This window comes from Chiloscyllium plagiosum, unplaced genomic scaffold (assembly GCF_037043375.1).
Source record: "Chiloscyllium plagiosum isolate Xiang-an unplaced genomic scaffold, Cpla_swu_hap1 HiC_scaffold_21, whole genome shotgun sequence".
In the NCBI taxonomy this organism is placed as follows: domain Eukaryota; kingdom Metazoa; phylum Chordata; class Chondrichthyes; order Orectolobiformes; family Hemiscylliidae; genus Chiloscyllium; species Chiloscyllium plagiosum.
In genome coordinates this window covers 72,554,541-72,577,405 of record NW_028270159.1, presented here as the reverse complement: position 1 = coordinate 72,577,405, position 22,865 = coordinate 72,554,541, and the positions used below count along the sequence as shown (strand labels likewise).

The 22,865-nt window shown below is 37.0% G+C and overlaps 4 non-coding genes across 4 annotated transcripts; all 4 read right to left on the bottom strand.

Moving 5' to 3' along the window:
• Nucleotides 1-372: 372 nt before the first annotated feature.
• On the bottom strand, nucleotides 373-445 carry trnav-uac (transfer RNA valine (anticodon UAC)). Its single transcript has one exon. It is a non-coding gene; the product is annotated as a tRNA-Val (tRNA).
• Nucleotides 446-1,572: 1,127 nt separating this feature from the next.
• On the bottom strand, nucleotides 1,573-1,654 carry trnal-uag (transfer RNA leucine (anticodon UAG)). The gene has a single exon. It is a non-coding gene; the product is annotated as a tRNA-Leu (tRNA).
• Nucleotides 1,655-3,289: 1,635 nt separating this feature from the next.
• On the bottom strand, nucleotides 3,290-3,362 carry trnav-uac (transfer RNA valine (anticodon UAC)). Its single transcript has one exon. It is a non-coding gene; the product is annotated as a tRNA-Val (tRNA).
• Nucleotides 3,363-4,488: 1,126 nt separating this feature from the next.
• trnal-uag (transfer RNA leucine (anticodon UAG)) lies at nucleotides 4,489-4,570 on the bottom strand. The gene has a single exon. It is a non-coding gene; the product is annotated as a tRNA-Leu (tRNA).
• Between the last annotated feature and the right edge of the window lie 18,295 nt (nucleotides 4,571-22,865).

Below are 22,865 nucleotides of genomic sequence, written 5' to 3'. Positions count from 1 at the left end.
TCTTTCATAGACGACTTTGGGGGTACATTTGACAGACCGATTAGTTCAGGCATCCGTGGTGTGCTGTGACACCAGCGCATCAGCTTCTCCCCTGTCTTGGAAACGGGCCGCCTGCGCAAGGAATGCCAATGCGGTACTGCTTTTCGTGGAAGGACCAGAAGGCCACTACACTCTCAAACAGAATGGCATATGATCACAACCAAGTTGGAGAAAAATTTACAATACTTTGCACAGTAATTAAATGGAGTTGCATTGCATTTCACTCCGAGAGCAGATTTTTTCAAGCAAATTCGAAGGCAGTTTGCAGATGGTAAAGCAATCAAGAAAGCTCCGTTCTTGTCCATGTTAAATTCTGCAGTTGAAGAACAAAGCAGTTTCTGCCCAGTTTCGAACTGGGGACCTTTCGCGCGTAAGGCGAACGTGATGACCACTACACTACAGAAACAAGCCGCAGTCGCCTCTGCGGAGCCTCAGTGGCATCCAGCACTGAACGTTGAAGCCATTTTACCTTTCACTTTTCTGTTTCCAATAGCTCGTTGTTTAATGGGACTTGTTTAATCATGGCTATGTGGTGAGCATGGACGAGATACACCGAAGTATCTGTTTCCACGCGGTGTGCGCCAATAACATTGTGTTGCTTACACCGGCTGTAAAGGATCACTTTTTAGCGGAGCTTGCCGTCGCAGTCTGTGGCAGTATCATTTAGTCTGTTCGACTGCTCACGGGACAAGTCGCATTGTGAAACACTGCAGAAACGAACGACTTCCTTACTTTTGCTCCGACTGACCATACTGCGGGAAATTTTCCCAGATTCTCAGTTGAGGATTTTTGCAGCTGGAAGTTACCTCAGAAACCCTGTTAATTCGTAATGTATTGAGCGAATCGCAAAACAGAAAGCATTTAACACGGAACACAAACAAAACTGGCAAACCAAATGCGTTTTCAGACACAGCGAGCATGAATGCTAAATGTGAGACAGGCCGGGGGCATGAGCCATAAAGTAATCTCACAACTAACAACAGGGCAATTCCAAACTGCTCTTTCAAACATACTGGAGCCTGAGTGCACCACCACTTCCCAGACAATGCTGAAAAGAGAGAAAGAAAGAACACAATAAGAATGGGCCATTAAAAAGTGAATTTCACCAATCACAGTCTCGATTACATTACCTTTCCCTTCCGATGTCTCCAGGACGGAAATAAAGGAAATGGGAGAAATTCAATAACATGTGACATCGCAATTCATTGGAACGATTTTCCCATTAGCAGAAAACAAAATAACGACGAGTCGAGCCCCCGCAGGACTTTGTTTCACAGCAGCAATGAAATAACAGCCTCCATTCGGTTCCAGTAAACGCACAACTTGTCTGGGACAGCAGAGCTGTTTGCGATTTTCCGCGCGGGAGGCGAGCACGATCATGACAGCACAGACACCGGAAAAGTCGGCACTTTTCCACACCACAGTTAATTGCCCGGGAAGCACAGACATGTTTTTTTCGGTTTTAAACAGAAATGCAGCAGGAGTCGAAACAGTATTTTAACAAGCTGCGTCGTTGGAAACGATCAGCAGAAATGGCAGCGGTGGGATTCGAACCCACGCCTCTATCGAGACTGGAGTCTAAATCCAGCGCCTTAGACCGCTCGGCCACACTACCAGCCAACCGCGCCCCTCATTTTCTTGCACTTCCAATTGTGATGCTGCGTAACAACAGATGCAAAGTCACGTGAAAAGGGTTCCATGATCCCTCTCTGACACGCACAACTGCTGGGATGTGCCCGTCTACAATATCAATTTCGCAGCAGATAATGATAGCCCATCAATCCAGATAAATAAGCTGAGTCTATCTTCTCAGACTCTTTTCAGTTACAAATGTATCTGTGAGTGCGTGAGAACATACGATCGGTTATGATTTGGTCAAATTACCATGTGCTGCTTGACATTACTGCAATTTCGATTCTTGCTTTGCTAAATGATTTCACCCTTTGATCGAAACAGGACACCTTTCACGTTTACACGGAACATGAAACACACCGGACTACAGGGAAAATGCACAAAGCTGAGCAGGCCGTGTTCCACATCATACCGCGCAGCATCGTTTCAGTCACTGTGTCTGTTTTGCAGAATTAGAGTCCCAAAGAATGTTCTCCACCCTAAAACCGGAGGTTGCATTACAATCCGAGAACGACAGATCACATTGTGAGGATGCTCTGACTTCGGAGCCGGTTCGAGATGCCACTTTCCTTGTCTTTTTGCCTTAACCGTGCAATTCGCTGCAGAGATGTTCACAGCTGGATATGAGCCACATGGATACCAACTGAGTCGACGAGAAGCGACTCAATAAATTTTGCTAAATTCCACGGTGCTTATTAGAAATGCAGTTTCTGTTCACATCAATCTAAAAGACAGTTTCTGAACATAGTAACAGAAGTCAAAAGGTAATTAGCTCACCCCACCCCCCTCTCCGGAAGAGGTGCTAACTGCCCTTGAGTGCTTTTTGTTCTCGATGTGAAGAGCTCTCACGTCTGAGTCACCTTCACACGTCTCTGTATGCTGAGTGAATCACAAAGAAGGAATTTCACCAGAGCTGCAACTGCCTCACTTCTCCACTCGCCCTCCCAGTTTACATTTTCCTGCTCGTCAGTGATTTAAAGAAAACCAAATGGATGCGATGTCATTCTGTAGCCTCGCTGTCGATTCCTCCGTTTCAGTTCCAACGTGGCTTAGATCTCGGGGCGCACCTTAATACTAGCGACGCTATGAAAGCACAGGTGCAGAGGTTCCCCTGAGAGTGTCATTTCTTTCATTGCTGTTGCTGATTGAATGAGCCACTAACGTGCGAACTGCTCCAAAACATGATTCAGGACCTCTGGTGCCAACTCTCGCACGTTGAATAACGACAGACAGCTTCCAAATGATGTCTTTCATAGACGACTTTGGGGGTACATTTGACAGACCGATTAGTTCAGGCATCCGTGGTGTGCTGTGACACCAGCGCATCAGCTTCTCCCCTGTCTTGGAAACGGGCCGCCTGCGCAAGGAATGCCAATGCGGTACTGCTTTTCGTGGAAGGACCAGAAGGCCACTACACTCTCAAACAGAATGGCATATGATCACAACCAAGTTGGAGAAAAATTTACAATACTTTGCACAGTAATTAAATGGAGTTGCATTGCATTTCACTCCGAGAGCAGATTTTTTCAAGCAAATTCGAAGGCAGTTTGCAGATGGTAAAGCAATCAAGAAAGCTCAGTTCTTGTCCATGTTAAATTCTGCAGTTGAAGAACAAAGCAGTTTCTGCCCAGTTTCGAACTGGGGACCTTTCGCGCGTAAGGCGAACGTGATGACCACTACACTACAGAAACAAGCCGCAGTCGCCTCTGCGGAGCCTCAGTGGCATCCAGCACTGAACGTTGAAGCCATTTTACCTTTCACTTTTCTGTTTCCAATAGCTCGTTGTTTAATGGGACTTGTTTAATCATGGCTATGTGGTGAGCATGGACGAGATACACCGAAGTATCTGTTTCCACGCGGTGTGCGCCAATAACATTGTGTTGCTTACAGCGGCTGTAAAGGATCACTTTTTAGCGGAGCTTGCCGTCGCAGTCTGAGGCAGTATCATTTAGTCTGTTCGACTGCTCACGGGACAAGTCGCATTGTGAAACACTGCAGAAACGAACGACTTCCTTACTTTTGCTCCGACTGACCATACTGCGGGAAATTTTCCCAGATTCTCAGTTGAGGATTTTTGCAGCTGGAAGTTACCTCAGAAACCCTGTTAATTCGTAATGTATTGAGCGAATCGCAAAACAGAAAGCATTTAACACGGAACACAAACAAAACTGGCAAACCAAATGCGTTTTCAGACACAGCGAGCATGAATGCTAAATGTGAGACAGGCCGGGGGCATGAGCCATAAAGTAATCTCACAACTAACAACAGGGCAATTCCAAACTGCTCTTTCAAACATACTGGAGCCTGAGTGCACCACCACTTCCCAGACAATGCTGAAAAGAGAGAAAGAAAGAACACAATAAGAATGGGCCATTAAAAAGTGAATTTCACCAATCACAGTCTCGATTACATTACCTTTCCCTTCCGATGTCTCCAGGACGGAAATAAAGGAAATGGGAGAAATTCAATAACATGTGACATCGCAATTCATTGGAACGATTTTCCCATTAGCAGAAAACAAAATAACGACGAGTCGAGCCACCGCAGGACTTTGTTTCACAGCAGCAATGAAATAACAGCCTCCATTCGGTTCCAGTAAACGCACAACTTGTCTGGGACAGCAGAGCTGTTTGCGATTTTCCGCGCGGGAGGCGAGCACGATCATGACAGCACAGACACCGGAAAAGTCGGCACTTTTCCACACCACAGTTAATTGCCCGGGAAGCACAGACATGTTTTTTCGGTTTTAAACAGAAATGCAGCAGGAGTCGAAACAGTATTTTAACAAGCTGCGTCGTTGGAAACGATCAGCAGAAATGGCAGCGGTGGGATTCGAACCCACGCCTCTATCGAGACTGGAGTCTAAATCCAGCGCCTTAGACCGCTCGGCCACACTACCAGCCAACCGCGCCCCTCATTTTCTTGCACTTCCAATTGTGATGCTGCGTAACAACAGATGCAAAGTCACGTGAAAAGGGTTCCATGATCCCTCTCTGACACGCACAACTGCTGGGATGTGCCCGTCTACAATATCAATTTCGCAGCAGATAATGATAGCCCATTATTTCACAACCGCGATGAAAAATCAGTCTCCATTCTGTTCCAGTAAAAACTCAACTTGCCTGGAACGTAAAGCAACACTAGAGCTGCTTGCGACTTTCCGCGCGGGAGGCAAACACGATCATGATAGCACAGAACTTCCCCACACCACAGTTAATTCCCCGGGAAGTAATACCATTTTCCTTCTGTCTTAAACAGAAATGCACCAGGGGTAGAAGCTGCATTATAACAAGGCTGCGCCGTTGGAGTTGATCAACGAAAATGCTAGCCAGTGATTCGGACCCCGCCCTTGACGAGAGTATTGTCGAGCTTGGAGCATTAATCCAGCGCTTGAGACCGCTCGGCCACACTACCAGAAGAGAGTGCTGCCCATTTTCTTGCGCGTCCAATTGTGCTCCTGCATAACAACAGATGCAAAGTCACGTGAAAAGGGTTCCATGATCTCTCTCCGACTCGCACTTCTGCCTGGATGTGCCCGTCTGCAATATCAATTTTGCAGCAGCTAATGATAGCCCATCATTGGGAGACGTTGCGGTACATTTGACAGACAGACTAGTTCAGGAATCCGTGGTGCGCTGTGACACCAGCGCATCATCTTCTTCCCTGCCTTGGAAACGGGCCGCCTGCGCAAGGAATGCAAATGCGGTACTGCTTTTCGTGGAATGATCAGAACGCGGGAACTGCACTCTCAAACAGAATGGCGTATGTTCAGAAGCAGGTTGGAGAAAACCTTCACAACGTTTCGCCCAATAATTAAATGGAATTGCATTACTTTTCACCCCGAGAGCAGGCTTGCGTGAGCAAACTCAAAGCCAGGTTTGCGAATGGCAAAGCAAGCAAGAAAGCTCCATTCCCGCTCGTCTAAAAGGCTCCTGTTGGGAACAGGGCTGTTTCTGCCCAGTTTCATACTGGGGAACCTTTCCTGTGAAAGGCGAACGTGATAACCATGACACTTCAGAAACAAGTCGTGCCGGGAGCTGTTGCTGTTCTGCGGTGTCCAGCACTAACACTTGCTGCCGTTCTTCGCTTCATCTTTCTGTCTCCAATAGCTCGTTGTTGTCCAGCGTTATTGGCATCATCGAAAAGGTTAGAATATCACGTAAAATTGCTTACAGAATATCGACAAGGATGTTGTCATGATTACAATGTTTGAACTGCAGGGTGAGGCAGTATGGAAAGTTTGTAAACTCAGTGTTTAAGTTGTTTACCCAAGGTGGGGCGAGTTAAAAACTGGAGAGCATAGGTTTAAGATGAGAATGCTAAAATTTTAAGAGAGACCTGAGGCACCTTTCCCACAGAAGGCTGTGCGTGTTTGGAATGAGCTATCAGAGGAAGTGGAGGAGGCTAGTACACTCAGAAGATTTCAAAGGCGACCGGATGAATTTCTGGATAGGAAGGTTCTAGAGGGATAGGAGCCACAATTAGACACACAGGACTTGAACAATTATTAAATATTACATATTAGCAACAATTGTTCTTGTAAACAGTTCATAGCAAACTTGCAAATGTTTAAAAATCTCATATTGCTATCCATAATGTGTCGAACTGAGCAGTAATTATTGGAATGCAAATCATTCAGCAGTGTCTTAACTTATAAGGCCCAATAGTAATCCAACGATTACTGTGAACATTCAAATGCTGTTAGTGCATGATGGGAAATGATTAGTTGGTTTGTGGATGTGTTGACCTGAAATAAAAGATACATCTTTCATTGTAATACTGGCACTAATAAATAATGGAGTCAGCTATTATGTGAATCTCGCGATGCATGTTACAAAGCATCAACTAAATTTCTGTATGACTGTTGGAATGACAATGAATTGACAATTAATTTTAGAATTCTGACAAAGTAAATTGTATAATGTTTCCCAACGAGTTTGCTCTGATGTCGATTAGATATTTAGTAAAGTCAGTGAACTGAGAATTAAAATACTGGTAAGATGAGTTCGATAAAAACTGACACGTAGCAAGTATTGATCAGAATTGTGCTGTCATTTAAAACTCTCAGTTATCGAAGAATTCTAAACTTCGTGTTGCTGCTATTCTTGTAGAATTATCATATGTAATTGTTGCAATTTTTGTGTCATGAATGTTTTGACATTTATGACAGAATAACAAAGAAAATAAGTGGATAAAGAACATAGGTATCAGAAAAATACAGTTTACGGCATTTATAGAGAAATTGCTTTGAATATTGTCTCTGGAAAAAAAAAAACAACTGATTCAGTTTAATGGGGATCTGATCAAAATGTACTGAGTCACAATTACACTTTTGTATGGGTGATTGAACTGGATTGCCCATACCGTGAACTTGCGTCATCTCAATACATGCTTTGAATTTTTTTAGATTAGATTTCCCACAGTGTGGAAACTGGGCCTTCGGCCAACAAATCCACACCGACCCTCCGAAGAGTAACCCACCCAGCCCCAGTTCCCTCTGACTAATGCACCTAACACTATGGGCAATTTAGCACAGCCAATTCACCTGACCTACACATCTTCGGACTGTGGGAAGAAACCAGGGCAAACCCAGACAGATACGGAGAGAATGTGCAAACTCCATACAGACAGTTGCCCGAAGCTGGAATTGATTACTATGGGCATTCTCAGCTGTAAATATTTTAGTTTGATTATTGCCCTAGGAAAGATGTAGCACGTAAATAATACAAAGATATCTCTTGCTTATCTTACTGTGGGGCGATAGCATTATTTTAATAACATTTTGCTGTGACCTTGGTTGGATATTAATTAAGACTGGTAACACCCTGTGGATTAAAATATAGTAGCTGGCTTTAAGGATAGATGAAAAATAAGAACCATTCACCGAATGTTGAACAGAATTTTGTTTTACTCAAAAATGCAGGGAATACATGAAAAAAAATGTATTGGTTTCTATGTAGAGCATTGTTATTTAAAATTATGTCATTATTCTTATCAATGTTGATATATTTGTGTCAGAATTAGAAAGAAAAATGCATAGAGTCAAAGTGAACATTACACTGAACAAAAGCTACATTAAATGACATTTGACTGAAAAAGGAATTTTCATAAATACGTCATCAATGTACATTGACATATAACATTAAAATAAAAATGACAAGACTGGAACAAGTTCAAAACAAGTTTCTACTTATGAAGCGAAAACAATAAACAGTTTGCAGCACGCATGAATTAAAGAAGCAGTCTTTAATGTGACATGTCAGCTGAAGACCACTTCCCATTTTCCAGAAATGCAGGACTGCCAAAAATTCAAAATTTAGTGTTGTTGAGTAATACAGTAAAATGTGTGCAACGTGAGCTTTCTCTTGCACACAGGAAAGAACAAGAAAATGTAAAAGATTTTCAGTATGAAATAGATTTATTTCTTAGTATTACAGTCAATATTCATTCAAAAGTGTAATTGTTGGTTTAAGCAGCAGACATTGTGTTTTAATTACTGAGCTGAAATGTCAGATATAGATTGCATTTATTGGATGGACTGAGGGCCAAACGTTTACCGTGGTAATTGCTCTCAGGAACAATAAAATACTTCGGTTACTCTACTGAACAGTAATTAGATGCTCAAGAAGATCTGTGTTCCCCAATGTGCTGTGTTTTGTGTGAGCACTGATTTCAATAATGCAGATGGAATAATTTGGTGTCAATGATCTTATTTAAAATTAATGAAATTTTGATGCTAGCATTGCTTTGGAAACACACTTAAACCATCATGCTATAAATGAGAGTTACACAAAGTCAACTTTTAAATGAAAATACTCCGATATTTTCGAAACATTTCAATCTGACATTCAGTGTACATAGGTGAGTGAATTTTTAAAAAAAAATTTAGACAATCCATAACCTAAATAATAATTTAAAAATAACTTTGAGTAAAGGATATAAAGACATTAGAAAAATTACAACATTTAGTTACAAATGCAGGAAATCAGCTGATTGATGAATAATAGGAAATGGCATTTATTTATTTTATTGAAGAAGACATTGATTTTCTTTTCATGGAGAATCAGCTTTTATAGGTTTTAGTTGTTTGAGCAAAGCTTTTTGGAAAAGGAATTGATGAATATCCTTACTTCAACTCTTTCTTCTTTAAGACAGCAACATTCTCAAATATTTTCGAAGGAATACCGAACCAGCAGAATTAAATGTATGCTTTTCTATGTGGCCTGAAGAACATAAATAGCATTGTAATTATTGGAATGAACGACAGATTAAAAACTCATGTTGTCTTGAAAGACAATTCAACAGTGTTGCCATCATTAAAATAAAACTTGATGCTCACAATGATTGAGAGATTATATACTGCCATAATTTTATATTTGTTCATATACTGAGTTGGAATTCCACATTGATATATCATACTAGATTGAACAATTATTAGATATTAGCAACAATTGGATGGACAAAATACTATCAGTCAGTTTAAGAATAATGAGAAATCTCATCTTGCTGTGTGACTGAGCAATGTATAGAAACAAACAGGAATTATTCCAATAAAAGGTACTTATAGTTCTCTGAATTTTAAAGTCTGAGATTATTGTGATTATTCAAATGGGCAAATATCAGATATTTACAAAGAGTGTTTGATGGGAAGTCATTGGTTCCATTGTGGGATAGTTGAGCTGAAAAATGGATTTTATATTGTAGTATTCATGCTAAGATACAAATGATTAACATAAAATGTGAATCTCACAACATTTGATAGAAAGACTAATTGAAATAATTGTGTAATAATTGCAATAATAATGAATGGATAATTAATGTTGTAATGGAAGCAAATAAACTGATTCAATATCTTAACAACACTTTGCTGCGATGTTGATTGGATAGTCATGAAGGTTGGTAAACAAAGGAATACAATACAGGTTTAAAGACCGAACACACAAAAAAAAGATCCATTCAGTGAATATTGGACAAAATTTTCTTTTTGTTCAATAATGGAGGAAATCCAAGAATTTTATTTTGATCCATTGATTTCCTTGTAGAGCTATGCTATTTTAAATTATATAATTATTATTCTGATCAATGTTTAGATATTTGTGTCAGAATTAGGAAGAAAATAAACTGACAGTGAAAGTGAATTAAAAGTGAATAAAAGATGCAGTGAATGACATGTGGTTTAAAAAGGATTTGTATAATTGTGTAATTATTGCACATTGATAAATAATGTTGAAATAAAAATCAAAAAAAAATATATTCAAAGCATCCTTTTTTACAATTAAAATTAAAATAATAATCATTTTGACGAACATGATTTGAAAAAGAAAACAGGCATTTAATGTGATATTTTACCTGAAGACAACTTTCCTTTTTCAAAAAGTAGGACTTCCAAGAATTGAACATTTAGTGTGTTTGTTGAACGAACAAACAAATGGATGTAACTGCACTTTTTCTTGCATGCAACAAACTTCATAAACATATTAAAAGAATTTTAGTATGTAAAAGATGTAGGTCTTAGTGGGATGATTTTAAACACAACACAAGCTTGTATTGAATTGAATTCTAGTCAAAGCAAGTCACAGGAATCCACTATTAAAAGAAAAGTCAATAGGATTCCATTATTGAACTAAAAATCAACTGGGACTGCAATATTACAATAAAAAAACTGCTTTCGATGAATGGGAAACTACAATGTAATATGGTTGCATCAGTTGATGTACTGTGCCATAATATCATACTTAAAGCTGGATATACTGTATTTGAACAATGTTAAGATATTTTTTGGCTACAATCTGGATTACAAAAAGTTCATTGCAACCATGTTAATGATGAGAACTGTCAGGTTGTTATGTAACTACGTAATGTGTAGAGATGAACAGTAATTATTGGTGTGAAAAGAAATCAGACATGACTTGATTTATATGTCTGAACGTTAACGTCATGATTCCTGAGCGTATTCAAATAAGAAATAATAAGGTATTTACTGCAAGTGCTGGAATGAAAGTCATTGTTTGTTTAGTGGGTGTGTTGACCTGGAATAAATAATCTGTTTTTCATTGTAATATGAAACAGTAAGAAATAATGGACTTAACTAAAATGCAAATCTCATGTTGTTACAAAGACTAAACTGAATTACTGTCTGATTATTGGAATGACAATGAAATGAAAATTAGTGTTCGAAGTCTTACAACTTAAATAACTCAATATTTCTAAACAAGATTGCTCTGATGTTGATTAGATATTCATTAAAATCAGTGCACTGTGAATAAAAATGTTGGAATAATGGTGTGTAAAAAGCACCTCAGATATGCTGTACTCATTGATCAGAATTATTTTGCCATTCAAAATTCTCAGCTTTTCAATATTCTATTTTTCTTAACTCGGGTTTGCTTCTGAAGAAAAATAATTCATAATTGTAGTTACTTTATGTATCATCAATATTTAGACATTTGCGCTAAAACATGGAAGAAAATAAGTAGACAAGGAAAATTAATATTACGTTTAATGTATATGACTCCAAAATGTTTGCAGATATCGATATAACGAGCTTCAATTACACTTTTGTAGTGATGATTAGACTGGACAATGAGAAAACTTAGAAATATTCAGGAACATCAACATCGAGCATCCATTGAATGGGATGATAACGAAATATTTGCTGTGCTTATTGAGCTCAAGGACAATAAGATACTTCAGAAGAGTGTTCTACTCAGCATGGTCATGTCGTCTTTGTGCAGGGTGTGTGTACACTTTGATTTCCCAAACGTGGAGCTGTTTTACAAAGAAGTCCATACTTCCTTCCTTTGGTTTTCTTGCAGACAACACTCCTTTATAATTCATATAATTTATTATGGTCAGTATTTCGACATTTATATCAGAATTCAGAAGAAAATGAGAAGCAATTAACATGAGTATTTTCATGAATGAAAACAATAAATAAAATTTACAGTGGCAATTTTCAGTGTTTTCTCTTAATAAGCAGATGAAGTTTTTTTTTAATAGACATGAGTACAAAGTATTTGTACTAAGCGAAAATGAAATGTTTTGCCAACTTTGGACTGGGAACCTGTTCTAAAACTTGTAACGAATCAGGATCATCAACATCTCGATATAAGTTGGTGCTAGCGTCCTCAGCCATCTGTAATAAAAAAAAAAATGACTATTGGTTTTAACTGCATATGTCCTGTGTAATTACTGAACTGAAATATAAGGTAACGATTGAATTCGTTGGATAGAATGATCAGTAAATGTTTACTGTGGTGCTTGCTCTCAGGAACAAGAAGGAACTTACTCAGGTGATTCTACTCAGCATTAATTATATGATCATCAAGACTTTGTGTGGCTCGATGTGCCATTTTGTGTGAGCATTGATATCAATAACATTGAGATTTTTTATGTGATATAGGAATGGATTAACAATTGGGTGTTAAAGATCATAATTAAAGCCACTGTTGTAAGAATTTACTCTAATTCCTTTGTGAATCACATTTAAAAGCAACATGTGATCAGTGAGACATTTGCAACTTCGATTTTCAAGTGAACGCACCAATATTTTCAAAGCATTTTAATTTCACACTGAATATAACTAGGCGAGAGGAAAATAAAATGAGCTCTCAGTACATCAATCGAAGTGGAAGGAGAAATTTAATTTGATCAAAAGATGGAGCAATAATGAGATGAATTACAACATTTTGATGTATCATAAAGGTAATCAAGAGACTGAAGGGCAATAGGAAATGACATCTGTTTCATTTACTGAAGGAGAAATCAATTTTTTATCTTGCATAGTACAGAAAAAGGACTGATGTACGTGATTTTCTGAAATGCATATTGTTTATGTGTTAAATGTTTATTGAAACTCTTTTGCAGGATTGAATTCAGAGAATATATTATATGTGAACATTCCTGAGCTGATTGGCAGTAAAATGCTATTGCTCACCATATGGATCCTAATTGGATTCTTTTTTTTAGTTCCCTACAGTGTGGAAACAGGCCCGTTGGCCCAACAAGTCCACAGCGACCCTCCGACGAGTAACCCATTTCCCTTTCACTAGTGCACCTTTCAGTACCTTGGCAATTTAGCATGGCCAATTCACCTAACCTACACATCTGTGGACTGTGGGAGGAAGGCGGAATGCCCAGACGAAACCTACACAGACACGGGGAGAATGTGCAAACTCGTCACAGACAGTCGCCCGAGGCTGGAATCGAATCTGGGACCTAGTGCTGTGAAGCCACAGTGGTAACCACTGACCCACCGTGCCCATCCCCAATTTTTGTAGGATATTTTAAACAAAAAAATCATTATTTAGATAGTTTAAGTTTTAAAAACTACAATGTTCTCAAATTTAAAATTTTCAGATACTAGAATGAGACACATAGTTTTGTTAGTAACCTGAAGATAATAAATCGCAGAGTTCTGTGATTATGGAAATGAACAACATGAGAAGCAAATCCAATGTTGGATTGAAAAACAATTCAGTCTCCGCTTCGATATTTTTGAACCAACATTCTTGGCTGCTCTGACACATGTCTGCTGAAGGTGGGAATTCGATCCACGCCTCGTCGCCTTGTAGTAGAGACATTACCAGAGCTCCACAAGAGCCTTTCATTATGTTCTCATCAAGGAATGGTGGGAGTATTGTCACATCCTCACTGTGGTTATGCGAACGAAAACTAAACAAGATTCATTGTGATAATTTGCCTGATTCTGTGTGTAATGGACTAACAATGAAATAGTAATTCACAATAATAACGGTACAAAGCACAAATGGTCATACTTAAAAATTAATATCATGATAATTAAATGAAAGACATGTAGATATAATCGTGTGATATTGTAAATTCATTAAAATAAATAAAACTATTCAATATGTTTAAAGTATTTGTTCTTATAATAAAAAGACAATCAGAATTTTTTGCAACATTAAGAAATCAGAAAAAAGTGTTATTCAATGTGACTATTCAGTTGCAGCCAAATTCCCTTCCTTCCACTACTGTACAACTTTCAACAATTCAAAATTTACTCTTATTGAAAAAGGAAAGAGCAAACAGCTGTAAATTCTTTTTCTTGTTTACACAAAAAAACTCACAAAAATTGAACTATTTTTTTCACATTAAAATATTTAACTCAGTTTGACCAGAAATTTAAGCATTGAAGAAAAATATAATCAATTCAAAACACACATCGATATTCACAATAATTGGGAGATTGAACACTGCAAATCCTTTTCATCCGTTGATGTACTGAGCCATAATTCAACTGTTATACCCCTTAATGTACTGAGCAACTATTAGATATTAGCAATAACTAAATTATTAATATGCTATGAGTCAGCTGAATATTAATGAGAAATCTCACATTGCTAGTTGAACAAGCAATATGTATAAATAAACAGTATTTATTGGATAAAATGTCTTTAGATATCTCATTATGGGTGGCGCTGTGATTACTTTGACTGTTAATATGAGTAGCAATCAGCTATTTCCAATGAGCATTGTATGGAAAATTAATGCTTTTGTTTTATGAACATGAATAAAATGCTTTTGTTTCGACAATAGATAATAGACAATAGGTGCAAGAGTAGGCCATTCAGCCCTTCGAGCCTGCACCGCCATTCAATATAATCATGGCTGATCATTCCTAATCAGTATCCTGTTCCTGCCTTATCTCCATCACCCTTGATTCCACTATCTTTGAGAGCTCTATCCAACTCCTTCTTAAATGAATCCAGAGAGTGGGCCTCCACTGCCCCCTGTGGCAGAGCATTCCACACAGCCACAGTTTATTGTAGTATTGGCACTAAGAAATAATGGATTAAGGTAAGATATGAATTTCAGAAGTTTTCTGACAGGTTTCTAGTCAAACTATCAGTGAAAAATTATGGCTCAGTACAAATATTTTAAACACATGCCTTAAAGATATTTGTTAATTCAGAACAAAAAATGAAAAATTACCTCTGGAAATGTCATTGACCATATCTTTCGATTATACTCAAGTTTGTTGTTTTCCTATTTTATTCCTAACTTTGACAGTCACGGTTAAATATTCATTATATTAAATGTCATGTGAGTTACACATTATTGCACTTGAAATGAGCATAGAACATTGACCTGTGCAGCACAGGAATGGACACTTTCCCAATGACATCATTCCGAGCATGATGCCAAATGAAACTCCTCCCTTCTGCCTGCCCTTGGCCCATAACCCTCCATCCTTCTATATTCATGTGCCAATCTAAATGACTGTTAAATGCTCCAATTGTATCTGCCTTCGCCACCACCCCAGAAGTCCATTCTAGATACCTAACACTCTCTGTAAAAATATATTTGCCCCTTGCATCTCCTTTGAAGTCCCCACCATCCACCCACCCCACCCCTCCACCTGAAGTGCATGCCACCTAGTTTTTGACATTTCAATTCTCAGAAAATCATTCTGACTGTTAACCTTATCTATGCATCTCATAATTTTGCCTGATCTGATCAAGTCTCCCCTCAAAGTCCACTGCTCCAGAGAAAATATCCTGAGCTTTTCTGGCATCTCATTATAGGTCATTTCCTCTAAAAAAGGCAGCATCCTAGTAAGCACCCACTGCGTCCTCTCCGAAGCCACTGCATCCTTCCTGTAATGTGGTGAATACAATTGAACACAGTACTCTAAGTATGACCTAACCAAAGTCTTATAAAGCTGCAACATGACAACCTGACTCTGGTAATCAATTTGCTCACCAATAGAGACAGGCATGCCAAATGCCATCTTTACCACCTTATCTACTTGCATGTTCTCTTTCAGGGAGACGTGGACTTGAATGACACGATTCCCATGAACAACAAAGCTGTTCAGGGTCCCGTCTTTCACCATATACTTTTCCTTATTATTTAATCGCTCAAAGAGCAGCACCTCACACTTACATGGATTAAACTCCATCTGCTATTTCTCCGCCCATATCTGCAGCTTTTCTATGTCCCACTGTAATATTTCGTAACCCTCCACACATCCACTGTTCCCCCAACCTTTGCATTGTCTGCACACTTACTAATACATCATTTATATTTTCATCTAAGTCATTTTTGTACGCCATAAACAACAGAGTCCCAGTACAGATCCTGTGGAAGAACGAGGGAAAATAAGGGAAATACAGATTTCTTGAATAAATGAGACTCTTGAATGACAAAACAATTCTGATCAATAATCTCTGAATTTTATTAAAAAGAAACAATATTTTAATCCTCAGTTTACCACTCTTAGTGAATATCTAGTCAAGATCAAAGCAAACCGTTTTGGAAATATTGAATCATTTTAATTGTTGAGCTCTAACATTATATGCCTTTACAGAATGAGGGTGACGCTGTACAGGCCAGCAGTTATTTCCCATTCCTAACTGCCCAGAGGACAGTTGAGAGTCAGCCACGTTGTTGTGGGTTTGGAGTCAGACCTGCCGTGGTGGGATTCAAATTTGGGTCCCCAGAACATCATCTGGATCTCTGGATTAACAGGCTAGCAATAATGCTACTAAGCCATTGCCTTCTCTGTAAAGATTATTTTTTATTTTAACTATCACACCTTAATGAAATTTAGTCTTTCTAACAAGCATCATGAGATTCCCCCTTTATTTTTAATCCATTATTTCTTAATGCCAGTATCATCATGAAATATTAACATTTTTTTCTGGTCAACACACCAGTAATCAACCAAAGATTTTTCATCCAACACTCATAGTAAATATCTGATACTCTTTCATCTCACTACCCATTTTAATGGAAGGATTATTAATTAGCTTTATCAATTATAAGAAGTCTAATGAATTTTCACAACAATATTTCAGTTCTCGCCAACATATCGTACAGTCACATTGCAATGCAAATTTTCTCATTGTTCTTAAATTTGTTTTCAACTATTTTAAACCAATTTCTTGCGAATAACGAACAGGTTTAACTCCAACATATCCAGCTGTAGATGTGGAATTATGGCTTAGTACATCAATTGACTCAAAAACACATTGCACTCTACAATCTCCCAAACATAGCGAAATTTAATTTCATGGGTGGAAACTTAGTTAGATTGATTTGATTATATTTCACTTGATTGTTCACATTTATTGTAGTTCTTGCTAAAAATCCATTAAATTTCCAATGATTTAATTAAATACCACATGTTTGGAAAAAGGGAATTTGCTTTTAGCTGATCTGTCATCTTTAATACCTTTTCTTCTTTCCCAACTCATGCACATTGTTTTTAAATTTTTAGTTCAACGTATGAAAAAGTGATTTGAAGATACAGAAATATTAAAGCTTTTATCCAAATTATTTGTCAATGTACAATATTTCACAAGTGTGTCACATTTCTTCTTTCTACCAAATGTCATGGATTGTACCTTTCACTAAAAAGGATAATCACATTCATTATCTATTCACGTTCTGTCTAATTCTGTCCCAAACATCTAACCACTGATTGCGGTTAAAATTTGACAAATTATAAATTACCTTTCTCTCCAAGAAATACAATGGAAAGAAGAGAGAATTCTTGAATCGCCTGCATTTTTGAATGAAAATATAATTCTGTTTGATAATGACCATTAGTTTTCTATCAACCTAGTTACCTTGTTTTAATCCTGTTTACTGATCTTAATGAATATTTAATCAACATCAAAGTAAGCTACTTTGAAAGCACTGAAACAGTTTTCTTTTTTAGAATTCTAACATTAATTATAAATAAAAACGGAAAGATCTGTAGATGGTGTAGATCAGAAACACGAACTTGAAATTTCTGGGAATCAAAAATACATTATTTCCAATTTATGACCTTTGCAATGCAGTTTAAGTTTCATTTAGGTGAATGAATAACTGTTGAATCATATTGAATCATTTGATTTATTGTTAGTCTTCACTGATTCTCCCTTCAACTTCCTGCGAATTATCACACGATTTATATTTAATCAAGACCATTGTTGTTTAGCTCCAACATTATTATTTTTGTCAGTCCATTACACACAGAAAGTATCTGATTCCATCCCAGTCCAATTATTTTCATAAATATCTGAGCAGTTTTCATGAGAGTATCTACAGTAAACATGTGATTATAGTCCTCCCATTCCTGAGTGGGAACATTATGGAAAACTCTTATGGAGCTCCGGTAATGTCTCTACGAGTAGACCAGGATTCAATTCCCACCTTCCACAGAGGTGTATCAAAGCACCTCTGAAATTTGATGAGACAATATATAAATATCTACCGAATTGCTTTTCACTCTAACATTAAATCCACTTGTAAGTTTTGTTCATTTTAATGATCACAGTACCTCCAAATTATTTGCTTCGGGTCACGAATTAAGTATGAATGTCATTATGCTGCTTTTAAATTCCTCCAAAATTTGAAGAACTTTGTAGTCGTAAAGAGTTTACAGTCTTTACGACTGTAAAGGTGAGAGGGGAAAGATTTAAAAGGGGCCTGAGGGTCAACTTTTTGCGCCAAGTGTGGTGCGCATATGAAATGAGCTGTTAGAGGAAGTGGTAGAGGTTGGTACAATTACGACATTTAAAAGACTCTTGGACGGTAAGGTGGCGAGGAAAGGTCCAGAAGGTTATGGGCCAAATGCAGGTAATGGGATTAGTTCAGTTTAAAAAACCTGGTCGGCATGGACAAGTTGGGCTGAATGGCCTGTTTTCTTGCTATATCCATCTCCGTTTCTTCAATACACAAATTGTTACGATTGATAAAGGAAAGAGCAAATGGGTTTTAAGTTCACTTTGTGACCTTAAAAAGTGACATGAATTATAAAGAATTTTGTAACATCTAAAATAGTCTGTGATTAGAAATACAAATAAATATGATCATTGAAGTGAAATATAATGAAATCAATTCAACTCTGTTTCCATGGTTAAAATATAAATTGATATTCAGAATGATTGTGAGTTTGTACACTGCAATGTCTTCACATTAGTTCGTATGCTGAGATATAATTCCACATTTACACCCATTACTGAACTGAGCAATTATTGGCTATTAGCAACACATAGATTTTCAAAATTCTGTTAGTGCAGTTAGAAGAATCAGATATGTGATTTTGCAATGTGTAGCGATGAACAGAAATTATTGCAGTGAAAACCTCAATCTACAAGGGTGAGATTACTGTGATCATTCATATGAGCAAAAGTCAGATACCTGTATTTACAATGAGATTTGGATGGTAAGTCGTGGATTCCATTATGGGATAGTTGACCTGAAAGAAAAATGTATTTTCATATTGTAGTATTGTTCCAATGGATTAAGTTAAAGAATAGATTAAATTAATTCATGAATTTCACTATAACCTTCAAAGGACAAACTTAAAATATTTCACAATTATTGTAATGATAATGACTCGATAATTATTTTTGTTAACCTGAACAAATAAATTGACTAAATATTTTGAAAGTACTTTGCTCTGATGTTGATTGGGTATTCATTAAGATCGGTAAACTGAAGAATAAAATATATTAATGGATTGAAGAAAAAAATGAGCCATTCAGTAATTTTGCTCAAAATGCAGATGATACAAGAATTATGTATTTCGTTCTATTGGTTTACTTGAAGGAATATGTATTTTTAATTGATGTAAGTTTGCAGTGCACATGATCCATAAAAGCAAACATTCATTTAATGTGATTAATCAGCTGAAGGATACATTCCTCTTTTGCTTTTTTCTAAAGCAGGACTTTCAAGAATTCAAAAAGGATTAAATTTGTTGAACTGAACAGCAAATCTATGTGACTTCACTTCGCACAAAAAACAGCACAGGAAATGTAGAACATTTTTATCACGAGCTGGATGTGGCATTCAAAACAAGATAAATGTCTGTACTGAATTGAAATCTAAGCAAGTCAAACAGGATTCCACTATTAAAATAAAAATCAATTTGCATCCCATGACTGAACTAAAAATCAACTAGGATGGCACTATTACCATAAAAACCAGCATTTGCTATAATTGTACAATGATACCATGCGATATATATACATCAGTTGATGTACTGAAACATGATTCCAAACTTAAAGCTGGATCTAAATTATTTGAACAATTATTAAATATTGGAAACAAGAAATAATTTGTATTTAAATCAGTGAATGTCAAACTTTAAATTGGCAAGAAATCTCATTGCTGTGCAACTGTGTGATGTGTAGACATGCACAGAAATTATTGGAGTGATAGCAATCTAACATGTGTTAAATAATAAGACTGAATATTAATTTCATGATTATTTTGCGCATTCACATCAGAAGGGATAATATGTTCTCTATGAGCGGTGGATGGGAAACCATGGGTTCTTTTGCAAATGTATTAACCTGGAAAGAATGATTACAATTTTTCATTTTAATATTGATGCTAATAAACAATGGATTAAACTAAAATGTGAATCTCACGATGCCTGTCACAAAGACTAAACAAAATTACCGTCTGATTATTGGAATGGCAATAAATTGATAATTAATGTTAGAGGTCTGGCAAATTAAATGATTAAATATTTTCAAAGTAGTTTGCTCTAATGTTAATTAGACATTCATTAAGATAGTGAATTGAAGATTAAAATGACATGGTGATGGTTTGATAAACAAAAGACATTGAGGGATTATTAATCAGCATTGTTTGGTTCATAATTCTCAGTTATTTAAGAATTCCTTCCTCTGCTTTTCTTCTCAATGAAAATAGTACATTTCCTGCAATTTTTCATATCATCAATATTTAGACATTCAAGTCACAATTAGGACAAAAATAACTAGATGAGGAATATGGGTATCCTATAAAAATACAGTCACTGGCATTTCCAGAGGATTTTTTCAATATTTGGTCTGAATAAACAAATGAGTAATTTTCATGGAGATTTGTTTTAAAATCTTGCAGGTATTGATGTACTCAGCCACAATTACACATTTATAATTGATGATTGCACTGGAAAATTATTGGAAATCTTTCAAATATTCAGGAATATCATCACATATACATTTTAATATTAATATCCACAGGCATTATTATTGAAAGTGATTATCAATCTGATCAACATGTAGTGTGTCAATTATCTCTTGCAGATAACTTGGATGGGGTGATAACCAGATGTGTGCTGTGGATATACAACCCAAGCATATGTTACCTACGAAGCATTTTCCACTGAACAGTAATTACATGGCCTTGAAGACAGTCATGTGTTTTTTGTATCAGAGTGTTTGTGTGCACATTGATTTCAATAATGTTAAGCGGTTTTAAATGGTTTGGAAATGACTAATAGTCGAATGATAAAGGTCCTACTATGTCCATGAACTGGATTGAAAGCTTCCAGCAGGGTGACTCCAACACCCTTTAATATTGCCATGGTGGAGAAGTGTAAAGTGCTGAGCCACTGGCAGGAAGTCAAGATGACAGCAACTCTGGATGAAACTCCTCCAATACACAACTATTTAGCTGGTTGTAACTGGATATACCTGAAACTTTGTGATCTCTTTGACTTGGGTTTCCAATGTTCTCTGCAGCCAACTGATGCTAGCTGCTGTTTCATTGAGTTTAGCGAATTTTCTGCTCAGCCCAGTTAGTCCAGCTTTGTGTGAATTGAGAATGTCCAATTTAGGATCGATGGTCATTTGACCTCAGTGGATAGTTAAAATATAATTCACTTTTGTAATAACAATTAAGTAATTTTAGTCATTTAACAAATAAAACGATTCAATATTTTCATGCAGTTTACACTGACATTGATTAGATACACATTAAGATCGATAAACTGAGAATTAGAATATTGTGGCAGGATCGATGAATTGTAAAAGTGTATACTAGTAGGAATTGTTTTTCATTCCATTGTATAGGCTGTTCAATAATTCTGTATATCCTTCCATTTGTTTCCTTGTAGAAAATACTCATTTCTAATACATATAATTTTACATGAGCAATGTTTTGACATTTGAATTCGCGTTAGAAAGAAAATGAGGAGCAATTAACAGGAATGTTTTACAGAATTAAAGACACAGTAAATTAAAATTACAGTGGCAACTTTCAGTATTTGCTCTGAATAGGCAGATTTTTTTTAATGGACACGAACTCAAAATATTTACATCTATGATTGTACTCAGGCAAAATTGCACAATTTTTGTGATATTTGAACTGGAAAGCAGTTTGGAAGCTTGCTACAAATTAGAACTATCAACATTTCAATCTTTTTGCTGTTGCATCCTTGATAATTCATGATAAAGTATGACTATTGCTTTAAGCAACAAGAATCATATGCAATTACTGAATTGCAATATAAGATATCAATTGCATTTATTGGATGGAATGACAACCAAATGTTTACTGGGTGTATTGATCTCAGGAACAATAAGATACTTACTCAGATTGCTATACTGAACAGTAATTATGGAATTCCCTCAGCATGGAAGCATATTATTCAGCCCATCAAGTGCACACTACTACACCGAAGATTATCCCACCCAAACTCATCTCGCTTCCATATTCCTGTAACCTTGCATTATCGCCAAGAAGACCTTTGTGTGGCTTTATGTGCAATAGTTTGTGTGAGTATTGATTTCAATAACATTGATATATTTTATATGATGTAACAACAGGTTGATAATTGGATGTTAAGATCTTAGTTAAAGTCAACAAATGTTTGGCTTTTACTGGAATTCCACCAGGAAACATTCTTAATCCACAGTGCAACAAGCAAGATATGTGAGAGATGTGAAAAGCTTATTTTCAAATGAACACACTCCAATATTTTCAAAGCATTTTAATCTTACAGTCAAAATGAACAGGAGGAGGAGGCTTCACAAATATCCCCATCGGCAATTATGGGGAAGCCTAGCACATCAGTGCAAAAGGTAAGGCTGATGCATTCGGAACAATCTTCAGTCAGAAGTGCTCCATGCTGACTATACAATTCCAAATAGTCATAAATCCTGTCTTTCAGAATCCTTTCCAGAAATTTGCCCACAATTGATGCAAGACTGACTTGTCTATAATTTCCAGGATTATCCCAATCCCTTTCTTGAACAAGAGAATAATGGTTTCCACCATCCGGTGGAACTCCAGTGGACAGTGAGGATGCAGTGGTCCCAGCATCACAGATTCCAGTCTCCAGCCAATTCTTTTCACTCCACGTGATATCAAAATGTGGCTGGAGGTACTGGATACTGCAAAGGGTATGGATTCTGACAACATTCCAGCAATAGTACTGA